This window comes from Arachis hypogaea, chromosome 15, assembly GCF_003086295.3.
Source record: "Arachis hypogaea cultivar Tifrunner chromosome 15, arahy.Tifrunner.gnm2.J5K5, whole genome shotgun sequence".
NCBI lineage: Eukaryota > Viridiplantae > Streptophyta > Magnoliopsida > Fabales > Fabaceae > Arachis > Arachis hypogaea.
The window spans coordinates 5,127,001-5,133,000 of NC_092050.1; positions in this window are offsets into that span (position 1 = coordinate 5,127,001).

Consider the following 6,000-nt stretch of genomic DNA (forward strand, 5'->3'; position numbering starts at 1 on the left):
CTCGGATAATTTCACAGCCCATTGTAGCATTCGAGCTGCAATGTTAGTCTTTTGGAGAATATGCTTCGTAGGTTGGTTAGTTTGGACTATGATAGTGTGGGCTTAGAAGTAAGGTCAGAGCCTTCTAGAGACTAGGACGAGGGCATAGACGTTTTTTTTTATTTTTTGGTAGTTCAATTCTGCCCCCTGTAATGCCTTACTCATGAAATAAATAAGTTGTTGCCCCTCTTTATCGTCTCGGACAAGGGCTGAGGCTATGACCTTATCTGTAATGGCTAAGTACAGTACGAGTTCTTCTCCTTCTTTGACTCGAGTTAGAATTGGTGGTTAGCTCAAGAATTTTTTGAAATCTTAGAAGGCTTGCTCGCATTCTTTGGTCCATGTGATGTCGTGCCTTTTTCGTGGTAGGACAAAGCTAAAGCTACTCTATCTTCAGCAAGTCCTCTTGTGATAATGTGGACACACCGATCCAGAGCGTTTATAGGCTTTTGGCAATCTTTCTCTATCTTTGCACTCCTATCTTCTTTTGCAATCCAGCGTTATTATAGCAATGTATCTATCTAACCAACTTTCTCTAGCCACTTTTTTAATCACATTTCTTCAATCATAACACTCATTGGTAGAGTGGCCATATACTTGATGGTACTCATAGTAATCTTCGAGTTTTGTCCAAGCTGTTTTCCTTTTTTTCTTTGGTTCTTTCTCTTTGGCTTGGGCTAGATATGGGTTGTGCTGCCTCGGGGCAGGCTCTCTCAACCAAGCAGTTTCTTCCATGTTGATGTACTTCTTGGTTCGCTCTTGTACTTCGTACAAAGAGGTTGGGTATCTCTTTGATATGGATTGGGAGAAGGGTCCTTCTTTGAGGTCGTTGACCAGTCCCATGATGAGTGCTTTAGTAGGTAGGTTCTAAATCTCCAAACACACTTTGTTGAATCTTTTCATATAAGTCCGTAGGGATTCTCTGGCTTCTTGCTTTACTCCTAAGAGGCTTGCCACATGCTTGACCTTATCCTTTTGGATGGAGAATCGGGTAAGAAAGCTTCTTGCCAAATCATTGAAGCATGTGACCGATCTAGGTGGTAAACTATTAAACTATTTCATAGCCACCTTGGTTAATGTTGTTGGGAAGACTTTACAAAAAATTATATTCGACGCGTCTGCCAAGTACATGCGACTCTTGAAATTGCTCAGATGATGCCTCGGGTCGGTGGTTCTATCATCAAGATCCATGTCTGAGCTTTTAAAATTTCTATGGGACTTTACCCCACATGATTTCTTCTATGAATGGATCTTTGTTTGTGAGAGATGTTTTGTCTCGGTCAGCTCTAGTTCTTCTACCCTTGAAGTCAAACTCCAGTTTCGAGAGCTTTTCTTCTAATTTCCTTTGTCGTCGAGCTTCCTTTCTCATAGCTCTTTTAGTTTTTCGTTGCCACTCCAACTCCTGCTCGAGTTGTTCCGGCAAATCTTGATGTCCGTGGACAAGTTCCATGATATTGATAAACCCCATTTTTAAGGTTTATCTTGTGCTTAATTTAGGGGATTTTTATTACCTTTCTCTCACATTTATCCAAGGAAATGGCATAGTTTCATGATTGTCTCCTAATTTGTGCTTAAGTGTGAAACATGCTTTTTAAGCCTTAATTAGCTAAATTTAATTCACCTTTGATTCCACTAGATGCCTTAATATGTTTGTTAGTGAATTTAGATTGGAAATGTTAGGAATGGATTAAAGGGATGAAGAGGAAAAGCATGCAAGTGGAGAACTCATGGAAAATCAAGGATTTGGGATGAACTCATCGATGCGCAGACGTGGATTGTGGAGTCGCATGGCGACGCGTACGCGTACATGGCGCCTACACGTCGATGCTCGCACGTGACTCACTTAAAGGCAAAATGTTGGGGGCGAATTCTGGAATTCCCATGCCCAGATCCAACTCACTTCTGAGGCTATTTAAGACAGAATTCAAGGGGGAGTCAACACATGAGAATCACTTCATCGGATTAGTTAGTTTAGTTTAGTTTTGGAGGGAAAGTTAGTTTCTAGAGAGAGAAGCTCTCTCTTATCTCTAGAATTAGGATTAGGTTAGATCTAGATTAGGAATTCTTAGATCTAGGTTAATTTCATGCTTTGATTTACTTTTCCTTTTGTAATTCTAGTTCTTATACATCTCCTCTCTTTGGTTTAGCATTTAATTCCTGTAATTTTCTACTTTTATGTTGATGCACTTTTATTCTTCCATTTTTCTTTTATGCAATTTCATGTTTCATGTTCCTTTATTGCTTAATTGAATTGTTGTTGTTAATTTTCTTACAATTGAGTGGTGTAGATTTGCTTTTATTGCAATCTTATTATGCTTTTTTTTATGCATTCCAAGTGCTTGATAAAATGCTTAGAAGGATGTTAGAGTAGAATTTTATGTTCTTGACTTGGGATGATAACTTAGGAATTCTTGAGTCACTAATGTCCAAGTAATTGACGATTGGAAGCCGTGGAATCTAGCCATCACTAGTTGATTTAGTGGATAGCCAGGACTTATGGACTTGGATTGATATAGCTCATTTGACTTTCCTTTACTAGTTAGAGGATGATTTAATAGGATTGATCCTTGCCAATTCTCATGTTGTGGTTAGTGATAGGGATAGAGATCTTTGACCACCAAACCTTGCCAAGACCTTTTTGTCATTTGATTTTCATTGCAATTTACTTTTCTTGTTTCTTATCCAAAATCCCAAAAATATACAACTCATAACCAATAACAAGAACACTACCCTGCAATTTCTTTGAGAGACGACCCGAGGTTTAAATACTTCGGTTATTAGATTTATTAGGGGTTTGTACTTGTGACAAACAAATTTTTGTATGAAAGGATTAATGTTGGTTTAGAAAATATACTTGCAACGAGACTTCATTAGCAAAAATATATACCATCAAAAATCTAATCATCAGATATCTGTGGGATTTCTTGGCCTGGATGTTTCAAGTCGCTGTATTTTCGAGCTTATCCTGTGTCCTTCCGTGTTTGAAGTGTATGCATCTCTGGCCGTACCTCTCCCTCTATCATCTTAGGGAGGTATGACTAACTTCCGTTTGTCGTTGTGTTGTTCTTCTTCTTCGGCTTTTGAATCGAAAGTTGTGAGTCCGTCCTCAGGGTTATCGTCTGCCATCTTACGATCTTGATCTCCAGGTCCCCGACAACAGTGTCAATGTTCCGAGAATTATTGGAAACTGGGTTGCTTTGGGCCTGAACGAGTAGTTCAGACTCCTTTTGGGACAGCGTCCGACGTCTACTAGTACCGAGGTGCCGTCGTTCAAGTTCTTCATGGGGAGGTGGAGGCTAGTACTTGCAAGGGACTCCGATGCTTAAGTTAGCAAGGGTTTAAGCAGGTTTTTAATAGATTGGGTTCGAAGAATACTTGAGGGTGTCAGGGTATTTATAAGTATAGATATAAAGTTATAACCACCCTTTGAGTAGTTCCACCTTTGGTGGTGGGTTGGTTACTCCTTTTTGTTAGAGAGGTTGTTAAGATCTCCTTTCTAGATGAGTAGGAGAGATTGTAGTAGTTGGTTGAGATTTATCTTATTTGAATAAGTGGGGCGAAGTTAACGCCGCATGGGCTGACCTTTATGAGGTCCCCAAAGTGTGGTCTGGGCTCTTGCTCTGTAGACTAGACTTTTAATAATTTTGGGCCTGACTAAATTGTGAACCAGTGCATGAACAGTAAACTTAAAAACTTTCGTATTTCATGTTCATAATCCATATCACACAAGCACTCTACTCTATCAAATGAGTCCACTTTTTATATATTACATAATATTATCATACGAGATAAAACTTGACAATTTTTCCAGCACAGATCAATTAAATGAAAATTTATTAATTTTTAATGCGCTATAAAATCTAGCTAACTATCATACATCTTCTTAATTCGGTAATGCTAGTGAAACAAAAAAGTTAGAATTTGTCTTATCTATTTTATTAATTATTGTAACAATTAGTGAATGCTAAATAAGATAATTTTTTTTTTTGAAACAAAGAAAGCTCAACACACTAAAGTGGAGCAGGGAAGCCAAACAAAAGAAACAAAGACAACACAACAAAAACAATCTAAAGTTATCTTCGATATTATCATCAACAACTAAAAGGAATAATACTACTTCACTCCTTTTAACTCAAAACCGTCTTTCTTTGAATGCTCTCAACACCTATTTCTCTATTGTTGAATATTTTGCCATTACGTTCCAACCAAATGTTCCAAATCATTGCAAATATTCCAAAGAAAATCTGACGCAATCCCACAATATAACTCAAATTCTCCCACGCCACCAGTTTCTCCTCCCATACATGCGCCCCAAACACCAAACAACGCACTCTTAAAATTACTTTTTGCCAAAACTCCTACAAAGCATAATTATCTCTCTCCTTTATAAAAACTACTAGATTTAAATAACTCTTCATCCCAAAATACCAACAAACCCCCGAAACACCTGTAGATTTTACATATTCCCAATCCATTGTACCATACCCCCAACAAAGATCGTGCTACAACAAATTTGGGCAACACCTTCCTCTTAGTTTTAAGTAACCCTAACTTGTTCCATTTATAAGTTTACTTCAAATTTTCACTATACTAAATTTGCCATCACCCGTAACCCCCTAATATTCCAATCCCTAAAAATCATTTAATAAAATTTTTACACACCTTGTTATGCTTCTTAGGCTGACTCCTCCTTGCTTTCTCCGTTTGTTTCACCATTTTTTTTTCTGCGCAATATCTTCGTTTTGAGCTTGTAAGATTGTCATAATATCCTCTTCTTCATCGTATAGAATGGCACCCGATTCCACCACCGAATCCCAGGTTTTCTTATTTTCCTCTATCTGTTCTTCCTTTGTTAATTTGACAGCATCAGCCCCGCTCTGATGCTCTGCCTCCGTTTTTGACCCAGCATCAGCCAAAGCATTAGTGTCTCTGTTGGGTACATCATTGGTTTCTCCCTCTGTCGTCGTGCCTGGACCCAACACGCTTTCTTCCCCCTCACCCCTGCTAGGTCCTCCGAACCATTCAAACAAGTGTAACGGACCTCTCTAGCATCTTCTGGCACCTTCAGATCAGGCACCGTATCTACCGCATATCGCACCTCCTCCATCAACAGCCGCGACATCGAGGCTCCTTTGGCAACGCCATCGATGTTCGCGGCTTCCTGAATCTCTGGTACGTCCTAAAGTCCTCGGGGAACAGCCATATTCAGCTGCAGCTCATGCCATACACACCTCATCTTGGCGTCGTGGCAATCGCAGCAGCCGTCTGGGCGATAATGCAAGCAACGTGAAGATGCTCTTGGGCTACGCATGCCTGCCTCAACGAGTTCCAAATCCACCTGCGTTGTCCTTTCTCCTTCCACCCATGATGTTTGATGAAGCCTTTTAACCCGCTTTGTTAGACCCGGTTCAGCCTCACCCTCCTCCAAAGTCAACCCTTGAAGAGCCCCATCCTGTATAGGCCCATCTTCTCTTCTTGTTAGTGTTGGGCCACTTTTTAAAAGGCCTAAGCCACACCCATCAGAACTAAGGCTTTTAATAGTTAGCCCATAATGTAAATCCTTTTCGTTATTTCTATACTTCCTTATACCCCCTTTATGCATTCCACAAATGCCCACTTCCAATTCTTGTGTAACTGTTCTCTCTGACCCCACCTCCTCAATCAAATCAAATCCCCCATAATCTGCTTTCCCATTTACTCCAGTGCAACGAAAAGGAGTGATTACCATGAATGGAAGATTTTGTTGCAAACACGCCATATTTGTATCATTCAAAATCACATCTTAAATACCATTATATCCTTCACATTAAAATACTATCTACCCTCTATTGCTATCATGTCAGGTGCCAGATCCCATTGCACCGCCATCATCATCTAGCTGCTAGCACATAAACCATAGTTTCCAACCTTAGTGAATTCGACGTGACTCTCCTCCATACTGCCTGTACCATATACTTCCGG